Source organism: Phocoena phocoena, chromosome 5 (assembly GCF_963924675.1).
Source record: "Phocoena phocoena chromosome 5, mPhoPho1.1, whole genome shotgun sequence".
NCBI classification, from domain to species: domain Eukaryota; kingdom Metazoa; phylum Chordata; class Mammalia; order Artiodactyla; family Phocoenidae; genus Phocoena; species Phocoena phocoena.
Genome location: NC_089223.1, coordinates 74,439,967 through 74,452,757, shown reverse-complemented (window position 1 = coordinate 74,452,757; position 12,791 = coordinate 74,439,967).

Here is a 12,791-nt window from a genome sequence, read left to right as displayed (position 1 = left end):
GGCACACGGATTCGTGCCCCGGTCCAGGAAGATCCCACGTGCCGCGGAGCAGCTGTGCCTGTGAGCCATGGCCACTGAGCCTGCGCGTCCAGAGCCTGTGCTCCGCAACGGGAGAGGCCACAACAGTGAGAGGCCTGCGTACCACAAAAAGAAAACACACAAAAAAAACTGACTTCTTTACACCCCACTCAACTGACACTGCTTTCACCAAGTTCACCATTTGGTAATTGCCAAATCCACTGGATACTTTTGAGGCCTCTCTGCTGCCGTCAGCACAACTGACCACTTCCTCCTTCTTTGTATTTATTTATTTATTTATTTTATTTTTGGCTGCATTGGGTCTTCGTTGCTGCAGGCTGGCTTTCTCTAGTTGTGGCAAGCGGGGGCTACTCTTTGTTGTGGTGCACGGGCTTCTCATTGTAGTGGCTTCTCTTGTTGAGGAGCACAGGCTCTAGGCGTACAGGTTTCAGTAGTTGTGACACCTGGGCTCAATAGTTGTAGCTCACAGGCTCTAGAGTGCAGGCTCAGTAGTTGTGGTGCACGGGCTTAGTTGCTCCGCGGCATGTGAGATCTTCCCGGACCAGAGTTCAAACCCATGTCCCCTGAATTGGCAGGCAGGTTCTTAACCACTGTGCCACCAGGGAAGCCCCACTTCCTCCTTCTTGAAGCTCTTCTCTCTAATCTTCTGTGCTATCACTTTCTGCTTCTTAAATGGCTGGTTCTCAGAACCCCTTGCTGTCTCCAATCCCCCCTCTTCCGGTAAATGTTGGTGTCCCTCACTGTTCCATCCTCAGCTCTCCTCCCCATGGCTTTTACTACCACATATATCTTGGTGATTCTCAAAGTCACTTGTCCAGTCTTGCTCTCCCTTTAGCTCCAAATCCACTATACTCTTCATGTCAACCAAGTATTGCCACTTGAATGTCTCACAGACTTTCAAACTCAATGTGCCCCCAAACTAAGCTCATAATCTACACTGTCATCCAAGTCCCCTCCTCCTCCTGTGTTGCTGTGTCATTTAGCTGTACATCATCCACTCTGCCACCCAGGCTAGAAATCCAGCAGTCATTCTGGATTCTTATCTAACCCAACCTCAAACCAATCACTGATCCTGTCCATTCTACCTGCTGAATGGTTTTCACATCTGTCCTCTTCTCTCTACATCCCTGGCAATTGCCTTATTTCAGGTCTTTGTCATCTCTGCCTGGACTGTTGCAGTTGTACCTTAACTGGGCCTCCTGTCTCTGGTTTCTTTTCCTTGTATTCTGTCTTCTTCACTGCTGCCAAACTGATCTTGTGACTCTTGCACCTAAAACTTTTAAATGGCTAACTAAATACCTACACGTTGAATAAACGCCAACTTCCTTAATATGATACAGCAGAGATTAAAAATGTGTGGTTTTTCTTTTTTGTTGCTCTAGTAATAGATGTTCCTTTGTTCACCCCAGGAGTGTAAATTATCTTCTTGGCATAGAAAGTAACCACCTTGCTATCTCTTGCAAGAGAAGTTATCAGACTTTTTCTGTTGTGAGAGTCTGAGATCCCTGGGAGCAATCAAAATAAGACCTTTGGTGTTTGATGGTTAGAAAAGAAGCAGCCAGACTGGCTTCCCACCCTGGGCATGTGATTCAGGCTGTGCTAGACATGTACCCCACCTGAGACCTTGATTCTTAAAGTTTATATGGGAGAATGAATACTAAATATCAATAGCCAAGAAAAATATGCAAAAGGAGACTGAAGAGTGCTTGCCTGAGAAGACATTGAAGGTAAATAAAATTGGGATTAAGCTAGGAACAGACGAAAACAAGCAAACAGACAAATAAACAAAATCAGTAGAAATGAGCTGAGAATCCAGAAATGGATCTCAGTGTGTGTAAGAATGTAATATATGATAATGAGGGTAGTTCAAATCAGTGGGGAAAGACTATCCATTAAAAAAAAACTTAAATAAGATTAAAGACGTGTAAAGAGCAAAATAAAAAAATATAAATTCTGTAAGAAACTCTGGAAGGACATCAGCAAAATGGTGAAATAGGAGGTCCCCCACTTATATTTCCCCTCAGTAACAATAATTTGGCAGCTTTTCCCAGACAAAAGTGCCTGTGTGGGAGTCCTGTGGGATCCAGAGAGGAGACTGTGAAACCCTGGTGGAGCCTGAGGTGGAGGAGACCCATTTGAGAAGGCAGGCACGTGTCCAGGTGGCAGATCCACCAACTGTGGTCCTGGTTACAGATCTGGAAACAACCTGTGGACTCAGCTACAGCCCCATTTGGCCTTGATCCTGCCATCAGCACCATCTGACAAGGGACCTGGCAGGAGGCATGTCCATCTGTGTCCCTGTAGGTAGGCCTATCCACCTCAGTCGGACTACAGATGCTGAAATGGCCTGTATCTGGGCTACAGCCCCTCTTAGCCACGGGCCAGGAATAATCCTGTCTGCCCAGAGGCCCACCAGGAGACATGCCCCTCTGTGTCTTGGAGGTAGGCCTGCAGACCTCAGTCTGACTATGATCCTGAAGCAGACCTATGACTCGGTTCTTGCCCCTTTCAGCAGCAGTCAGGAGCAGTCCTGCCCACTCAAGACCCAGTGGGAGACACACTCCTCCTGGACCCACCAACCAAAGGTAAGCCCACCAACTCTGGTCTGACTGCAGCTTCTGAAGCAGCCCTGTGACTTGGTTCAGCTCCTATCAGCCATCCTCAGGGGCCAACCCTGTCCTCCCAGGGACTTTACACCTTCAAGGAACTAGAAAAAGAAGAAGAAACTAAGCTCAAAATTAGTAGAAGGAAGGCAATAAGAAAGAGTAGAGCAGAAATAAGGGAAATAGAGACTTGGAAAGCAAAAGCAAAGATCAGTAAAACTCAGGATTGGTCTTTTGAAAAAAGAAACAAAGTTGACAGACTGTTAATTAGATTAATCAAGAAAGAAAAAGACAGAGGACTCAAATAAATAAAATTATAAATGAAGGAAGAGACATTACAACTGATACCACAGAAATACACAGGACCATAAGAGACTACAATGAAAAATTATATGCCAACAAATTGGATACCTTAGAAGAAACAGAAAAATTCCTAGACACATACAACCTACCAAGACTGAATCCTAAAAAAATAATCTGAAATGACCAATAACAAGTAAGGGGATTAAGTCTGGTAATCAAAATACTTCCAACAAAGAAAAGCCCAGGGGGCCAGCTGGCTTCACTGGTGAATTCTACCAAACATATAAAGAATTAATACCGATTCTTCTCAAATTCTTCCAAAACACTGAAGAGGAGAGAACACTTCCAAACTCATTTTATGAGACCATCATTACCTTCAAACCAAAGCCAGATAAGGACACTACAAGAAAATAAAATTACAGGCCAATAACCCTGATGAACATGAATGCAAAAATCCTCAACAAAATATTAGCAAACTGCATTCAACAACACATTAAAAGGATCACACACTATGATCAAGAGGGATTTACTCCTGGGATGCACATCAATAAACATGATACACCACCTTAACAGAATGAAGGATTAAAATCGTTATCTTAAGTGTTCTAGTCACACATGCAAAAAAATAGTAACTATGTGAGGGGATGGATGTGTTAATTAACTTGATTGTGGTAATCATTTCACAATGTGTGCATATACTGAATCATCACTTCGTACACCTTAAAAAATCACATTGTACTACCTAAATATATATACTTTTCATTTTTTAACTATAATAAAGCTGGGAAAAAAGAAAATTTAGGAGGCTACATGTAAGTGGCCGAGGAGGTTTTTTTTTAAATTGAGTTGTAATTGATATACAGTACTATATTAGTTTTGGGTGTACAACATAATGATTCTAGAATTTTATATATATTGTGAAATGATCACCACAATAAATCTAGTTTAACATCTGTCACCATACGTTGTTACAAATTTTTTCCTTGAGATGCAAACTTTTAAGATCTACTCTCTTAGCAACTTTCAAATATACAATAGCGCATTATTAACTCTAGTCACTATGTTGTATATTACATCCCCATGACTTATTTATTGAGATCTTTCTAACATAAACTAGAAATCAGGAGCTATTAAAAAAAAGACAGACATAGTTGATGATATAACCAAAAATTTTATGACAAAGATATGATAAATATAGTGAAGGAAAAAAATCAAATGATAAATGGTAGACTTGGATATACCATTAATACTAGTAATAATCAAAACACTCTTAAAAACTGATTAGAAAGAGTAAGCAACCCAATCAAAACAATGAACAAACAATATGAGAAGACAATTCAAGAAAGCCAAACTGATATGGCTAAAAAACACATAAAAAGTTGCTAAAATACACAAGTAGTCTAGAAATGCAAATTAAAGTAATGCTGTCATTTTTTACCAAGCTGGCTGGCATATATTAAAAAAGAATGGGGGGCTTCCCTGGTGGCGCAGTGGTTGGGAGTCCGCCTGCCGATGCAGAGGACGCGGGTTCGTGCCCCGGTCCGGGAGGATCCCACATGCCGCGGAGCGGCTGGGCCTGTGAGCCATGGCCGCTGGGCCTGCGCGTCCGGAGCCTGTGCTCCGCAACGGGAGAGGCCACAACAGTGAGAGGCCCGCGTACCGCAAAAAAAAAAAAAAAAAAGAATGGTATACTTACAGGATGGAATATTATACACTCAGTAAAAAGAATGACTTAGAGCTATATCAATTGAAATGGAGGAGTTTCTACAAGGTTTTGTTGAGAAAAGAAAGATACATAAAATATCTACAATATGATCACATTTTTATAAAATAAACGATGACAACATATATGTGTGTAAGAATATGATTGATTACCTAAGCTTGGAGAAAAATATGAAAAAATTAATACCAGAGTATTAACAAGGTTAACTAGAGTAAGGGAGTGCTTATTGATATGGGTTGAAAGGGGAGGATAAAAGGAAGGGAACTGAACAAAAAAGAGAAAAAGGATTCACTAAAAAGGCCAGTGCTTTTGCATATAAAAAAAAATTTAAGAATTTTTTAAATTCACATTTTTTACAAAGCTTCTCCTGTATTCCCTCCTTTGTGTTGTCTCTATAGCATGTACAGATTTCTATATTCACACTATGAAACACTAACATTTTGTAATTTAAAAATGTCCAGAGCTGTGTCTTCTCTTAGATTGTGAGGACCTTGAGGAGAGGAATTGTATCTTATTTATCTTTATATATCTCATCATCAAATTGGATGTTGTATTAGTGTCCAAGGGCTGCTGTAACAAAGTACTACAAACTGGGTGGCTTAAAACAAATGAAACTTACTGTCCTACAGTTCTAGAAGCTAGACATAAAAAATGAAGGTGTCGGCAGGACCATGGTCTATCTGAAGTTTCAAGGGGAGAATGCTTTCTTGCCTCTTCCAGCTTCTGGTGTTTGTCCACAATCCTTGGCATTCCTTGGCTTGCAGTTGTAGCATTCCAGTCTCTGCTTCTGTCTTCACATGGTGTTCTCCCTCTGTGTCTCTGTCTCTGTATCAAAACTTCTCTCCTCTCGTAAGAACACCAGTCATGGGATTTAGGACCCACCCTAATCCAGTATAACTTCATCTTAACTTGATTACATCTGCAAAGACCCTATTGCCAAATAAGGTCACGCTCATGTGTATGGGGGTTAGGACTTCTACATATCTTTTTGGAGACACAATTCAACCTATAACAGGCATGTAGTACATACTTGATAGAATAATGTTTTTATTGAAGTCACAGGCTCTTCATATTAAAAGAAATATTCATAGCACAAGCAGTAAAGTTCTAGTGATCCAAGGGAAAGTGTAATAAAAGCAAAATGCGCACTGATGTGTAACCAATAATTCATACCAACTGGGGGGAGTGAAGCAGTAAAAATAAAATAAGTAGATATGAGAAAAGCAAGGGTGGAGATTATGAAAGATCTCTTTCTTTTGTACATGTTTTCTTACCCAGGTCACAGAAATTCAAATATAATAAAATTTCTACTTTACACAGTATATACCTTATTCACATTTAGAAATAAATGACTCACCTCAGGCTGAAAGTGCAAGGATTAGGATTATTCAAGACCAGAACACACATTCTCAAATCGGGGATGGGGCACTATCTCCAGGGCACATAGCAGAATGGAGAAGTGTCTTTGGTTCAGAAAAGATTATGCCGTATAGTTATTGTTTTCATTCATCCCACTACAGGAAGCAAAACTGACTAAATCTTGGCTGGTAGGGATATAAAAATTTAGTGTGAGAAAGCTCTGAAGGGGGCCTGATTTAATTTTTTTTTTTTTTAATTTTCACTTCTTTCCTGTTTCTGTTTTTTTTGTTTGTTTGTTTTTTTAAAGAAGATGTTGGGGGTAGGAGTTTATTAATTAATTAATTAATTTTTGCTGTGTTGGGTCTTCGTTTTCTGTGCGAGGGCTTTCTCTATTTGTGGCAAGCGGGGTCCACTCTCTTCATCGCGGTGCGCGGGCCTCTCACTATCGTGGCCTCTCTTGTTGCGGAGCACAGGCTCCAGATGCGCAGGCTCAGTATTTGTGGCTCACGGGCCCAGTTGCTCCAGGGCATGTGGGATCTTCCCAGACCAGGGCTCAAACCCGTGTCCCCTGCATTAGCAGGCAGATTCTCAACCACTGCGCCACCAGGGAAGCCCCTGATTTAATTTTTTAAAAAGTTGAAAAACACTGGGCAAGAATAATTCAGAATCATAAACTATAAAACAGTTCAATATTTTCATGGAGACAATGAAAGTCTAGTTCTTCTTTGAGGTTGGGGGCAACAGCATTTTGACAGACTCTTGGTAGTGAGGTCTCCTTTCTGGCTATAAACCAAAGAGAAGTTTTTTTGCCCTGTGTCTGGCCTGAAGCCTGTCATTGGAGCCTGATTATTTTAGTCATTTATAGACTAACTCCACTTGCAGTTCCCAAGTTTAGAAGGTTGATATTTAAACCCAAAGCAAGTGAATTGCCTTGTTTCAAGATCTTGGAGAGTTGAAACGGGGCTCTTCGCCCACCCCTGAGGGTCTTGGGCTGGGTTGAAATGAATTCCAGGCCAAAGTTGTTGCTATAGTCCTTGGTTTCTTGATAATTTAATTAATAAGCGGTGTACAACTGCAGTAGCAACTGAACAGTTGCAAGGGCCTAAATGTAGCCCAGAGGAGTCCCTGGAATCCAGAAAACCTACCTATAGATAGAGATTTGTCTTATTCTGCACCAGCTACATTGAATTCTTAATGGCTGGTTTTGTGGGAAGTTATTTAAGCCGTAAGCCTATCTGAGCCTCCATATGTAATTCGTATGTAATTTAGCTGTAGAACATATAGCAACTGAGATTCTCATATTAGATAACTGGGCCCATGTCCAGAGACCAGGCAGAGAGCTGGCTGACATCCAGGTATTCTTTGTCCCTAGGAGTGGACTCCAAGCATTGCAGACCCTGCCCCAACTGCCTTAGGGTGAAAGCTATAGAACTCCAGATATTCTATCTCTTCAGGGAGAGCAGTTTTACCACTGATTCAATGCTTACTAGAGAATTAGGCAGTAACTTACACTATTTTTTTAAATGTTCTGCAAAGGGAACAAGTAGTATAAAACTTTTTGCAATGAGAAAGAAAAAGAAATAGAATAGATTTCCCTACTTTTATCAGGGAGCAAAATCTTTCCCAGAAGCCCCAGCAGTTTTCCTTGTACATCTCATTGGCCAGAACTTGGTCACATGTATACCCCTAGTCCAATCACTGACAGAGGTTAGACCATACCTTTCCATAACTGGTTTTAGAACAATCAGATTTTTTTCCCTGCAGCTGGGGGAAGGGTCCACTTTCCCTCACCACATTGCTGCACTCTCAATACTGAGCAACAGCAGGGCTGCGTTGCCAAGGAAGATTTAGGTTGGGTAGCCAACTGTGTGGACCACAGCAACGTTGGGAAAAAATAGAAATAGGGCACCAATTAATCCAGGTATCTACATACCATTCTTTATGTAATGAGGACAAATGTAAATTTGTCCCTATCTTGCCAAAGTAGACAGCAACCTGGAATGAGAAGCAAAAACTCTTCTCTGGGTCCAAGTATGTTGCAAGTAGCCCAATTAAAGACCTCACGAATTCTGAGACCAATCAGCTGATAGTAATACAAAGTTGGTTCCTAGAGTCAGCTGAAAGTCTGAAACTTAAACCCTTTACTAGTTTTTCTCAGAATTTGTCTGGTTTGATCAATTGAAAAAGAACTTTAGAAATGAAGGAAATATTATGCCAACATGAAAGTCAGAAAAGAAAATAGAAACAAACATAAATGTTGAACAAGGCTTTGAAACTACATCCATTAAGTCATCCTTAATGACTGTGAATGACCAAATACTACCCAGTTATGAGTGACAGAGTAATATAAAATGAAAGACACTGCCAAAGAGGTTAAAATGTTAGGTGCCATTCAATGCAAGGGATTCATTTTATTTTTTAACATAAAGATATATGTGCCAGGTATGTATAATTCTATTAATAGGAAATCTATTTCACCTGCCTCCACTAGAATAAACAACATATATTTACTGAGCATTGCTTTGAAGAGGTGCCCAATTTTTACCCTGTCGAGAGCACCCTGTGTGGCTCTGTCAGGGAGACGGTGGGTGTGAAAGGGGCTATGGCATTCAGCAAGCTGGTCCTGAACACAGGCTTCACACTTCCACCTCTGTGAACTTAAGCGGGTCCTTAATCTCGATGATGCTCAAATCCTGAGTTGAAAATGGGAACAACCCCTCACGGTGTTGCTGTACTTGTCAAGTGCCTGATTCGTAGCAGATGCAGTTACCTTTAACTCCTTATTAGGAGCCAGGGTTTTCAGTATGTGGTCCCCAGACCAGCAGCGTGGCATACTTAGGACTGTGCTAGAAATGCAAATTCTGGGGTTCCATCCAAGAGCTACTGAATCAGAAATTCTGAGGTGGGCCCAGCAATCTGTTTTAACAGGCCCTCCTGGGATTCTGATGTGCACTCATGTTTGAGAACCGCTGGTGAAGAGCATTATGGGCAATGAGCAGGCTGCTCTCGTTGAAACCAGTTCGACTACTTACTGGGTGATCGTGAGTAAGTTACTCAACTTCCCTGTGCCTCAATTTCCTCATCTGCAAAATGAGGATAATGGTTATACCTGTCCTCATAGAGCTGCTGTGAAGCGCTTAAATGGGACCTGGCCCACAGTAAGTGTTTAATAGATGACAGCTGGTATAACTAATTATTAATAATCCCATTATAGTTCTTACTCTACAACAAATATTTTCAGGCCAACGGTCATTTGGGGTGAGGTGACAGGCCCACGGTGATGATGTTTTAGCATCCCTAAACCTTCCCCCGTTCTGGAACTTCTGCTCCACTCCCATCCACAGTGGTTTGAGGGAACTTGGGAGTGATAGGAATATACAAAAAAATGTGTCTTTGCCAAGAAATTGCTAGGTCTTGTCCTATTGAGACATTGAGGGAACAGATTAAATCATGCTTGAACTGTTAATTGCTGTGATCATGGGGGTTCAACCAAGTTGAACTGGTTCTTATGTGTTCAGTCTTTTTTAAATTAAGAAGTAATTTATAAAAAGAACAGATACCGTATGACTCCACTTATATGAGGTACCTAGGGTAGTCAAATTCCTAGAGTTGGGGGTGGGGCAACAGCATTTTAACAAACTCTGATTGTGAGGTCTCCTTTCTGGATATAAATCAAAGAAAAGTTTTCTTTGGCCTGTATCTGGCCTGAAGACTGTCATTGGAGCCTGATTTTACTTTAGTCATTTACAGACTAATAACCCCACTTGCAGGTCCCAAGTTTAGAAGGTTGATACAAAAACTCAAAGCAAGTGAATTGCCTTGTTTCAAGATCTTGGAGAGTTGAAACAGGGCTCTTCGCCCACCCCTGAGAGTCTTGGGCTGGGTTGAAATGAATTCCAGGCCCCAAATTTTTATGTCCATCTTGATCTCTCCCCTGAACATCAGATTCATAGATCCAACTACCTTTTGGATGTCTAATAGGGATTTCACATTTAACATGTCCAAATACCAAACAGAGATTCTGATATCACCCCTCCCCCTCTGCTACAAAACCTACGTCTTCTTCCCCGATAAATAACCAGGAGCTGTTTTCCTAGTTGTTCAAGCTAAAATCCTTGGACTCCTGTCTTGTTCCTCCTACCCAGGATTCAGTCCATCAGTCGATCCAGTCAGCTCTCTCTATCCTCAAAATGATCAGAATGCAATCCCTTTTACTACCTCTGTCACTATTACCTGGTCCCAGCCACTATTATCTCTTGTCTGGGTTGTTGAGATAACCTCCTAACTGGTCTCCTGGCTTCTGCCCCTGGGAACCTAGATCTATTCATAGCCCAACAGTGAGAAAGATGCTGTTAAAATGTAAATCAGTTGTTGGGGGCTGAACTGTGTCCTTCCAAATTCATATGTTGAAGATCTAACTCCCAGTACCTCAGAATATAACTATACTTAGAGATAGAGCCTTAAAAGAAATGATTAAGTTAAAACAAGGCATCCAGGGGGGCCCTAATCCAATTTGATTGGTGTCCTTATAAGAAGAGGAAACCTGGACACACAGAGAGACACTAGGGACGCACACACACAGAGGAAAGACCATGTGAGGACACAGCAAGAAGGCAGCCTTCTGCAAGCCAAGGAGAGAGCCCTCAGCAAAATCCAAGCCTGCCCACACCTAGATCTTAGACTTGCAGCCTCCAGAACTGAGAAAATAAATTTCTCTCGTGTAAGCCACTCAGTCTGCGGTATTTTGTTATGGCAGTCGTAGCAAACTGAAACATCTGATTACACCCTCCTCTCCCCAAACCTTCCGGTGGCTTCCCATCTTATTACAAGTTAAAGCTGAAGTTCTTACAATGACCTACAGGGCCCTGTATCGTCTGGCCTTCACCCCCTTTCTCTAACCTTACTCCTGTTACCCTCTCCCTTGCTCATTCTATTCTAGCCACTCAGCCTTCCTGCTGTTCCTTGAACAAAGCTGCCACATTTTGGCCTCAGGGCCTTTGAGCTTTCTGGCATCTCTACTGAGAAGCCCTTTCCCTAGATAGCTGCACGCCTCACTCCTTCATCTCGTTCTGTTACTTACTCATCCCCGGCCACCCTGTCAAAAGGAGCACTCGTCCCTCCCCACAGTTAAGGCCCTCCTCTCCCTGGCTTTACTTTTCTTTTGAGCACTTACCACCATCTAACATACTATACATTTTATTTTATTTCTTTGTTTATTTTCATCTGTCCCTCACATTAGCATGAAATCTCCAAGAAGGTGGGATTTGTGTATGCCTTGTTCACTGCTGAAGCTCCAGAGCCTGAACAGTGTCTTGTATGTAACATGTGCTCAATATTTATCTTTTGAAGAAATAAAATTTTTTTTTTTTTTTTGGTACGCAGGCCTCTCACTGTTACGGCCTCTCCTGTTGCGGAGCACAGGCTCCGGACACGCAGGTCCAGCGGCCATGGCTCACGGGCCCAGCCGCTCTGCGGCATGTGGGATCCTCCTGGACCAGGGCACGAACCCGTGTCCCCTGCATCAGCAGGCGGACTCTCAACCACTGCGCCACCAGGGAAGCCCGCAGTAAAATATTTTATGTGATATAACTGACATATAACGTTATATTAGTTTCAGGTATATAACAGAATGGTTTGATATTTGCATATGTTGCAAAATGATCACCACAGTAAGTCTAGTTAACATCTATCATCTCACGTAGTTACAATTTTTTTTCATGTGATGAAAACTTTTAAGGTCTACTTTCTTAGCAACTTTTAAATATATAATGAATATGAATAAATTATTTGACAGGCAAAGAATTTTTTTAAATTTAAATGTGTTTAGTTATCAATGATGCAGAATTTTTTTTCAAAAACTTTTTAAGTCATTTACATTTATTCTTTCTGTTTTGTTTACTCATGTTCCTTGGCCATTTAAAAACATTAGGGTCCAGGGCTTCCCTGATGGCTCAGTGGTTAAGAATCCACCTGCCAACGCAGGGGACACGGGTTTGAGCCCTGCTCCAGGAAGATCTCACATGCCGCAGAGCAACTAAGCCCGTGCGCCACGACTACTGGGCCTGTGCTCTAGAGCCCGCAAGCCACAACTACTGAAACCTGTGTGCCTCAACTGAAGCCCATGCACCTAGAGCCCATGCACCACAACGAAGAGTAGCCCCTGCTCGCCGCAACTAGAGAAAGCCTGCGCACAGCAACAGAGACCCAATGCAGCCAAAAATAAATAAATTTATTAAAACAAAAAAAATTAGGGTCCAAAGACAATGTTTTCTCTATATTGTTACACAGCCTCTCCCCAAACATTACTAACGGGTATGTTATACATTAAAGAGATTAAGCTCTTTGTCTGCCATATACTGTAACATATATATTTTTGGTTTGTAGTTAGCATTTTTATAATTTTTTTAAACAAAATAATTTACATTTTTATATAGTTAAATCTATTGTGAGTTCTTCCTCTGAGGCAAGCTTAGTCTAAAAGTAGCAGCTTTGTATAATTCTGTCAATTTCCCAGGAAATCTCTTATGTTAATTCCAGAGACTCCTCTGATGCTCATTTATCTGAAATTCACTCACCTCGGTCAGATGATAGTAAGCTGTTTTCTTGCAAGGAGTGACTTTAGGAGTTTTTTATAGCATTGACCACAAATGGCTTTTGCCCTCATGAAATTGTAATTGTCAGCAAACGGTCATATGAATTTAGGACTTTTTTATGGTGCCACTCAGGGTCCAGTCTCACCGGATAAGCTGACGGTCTATTTCAGC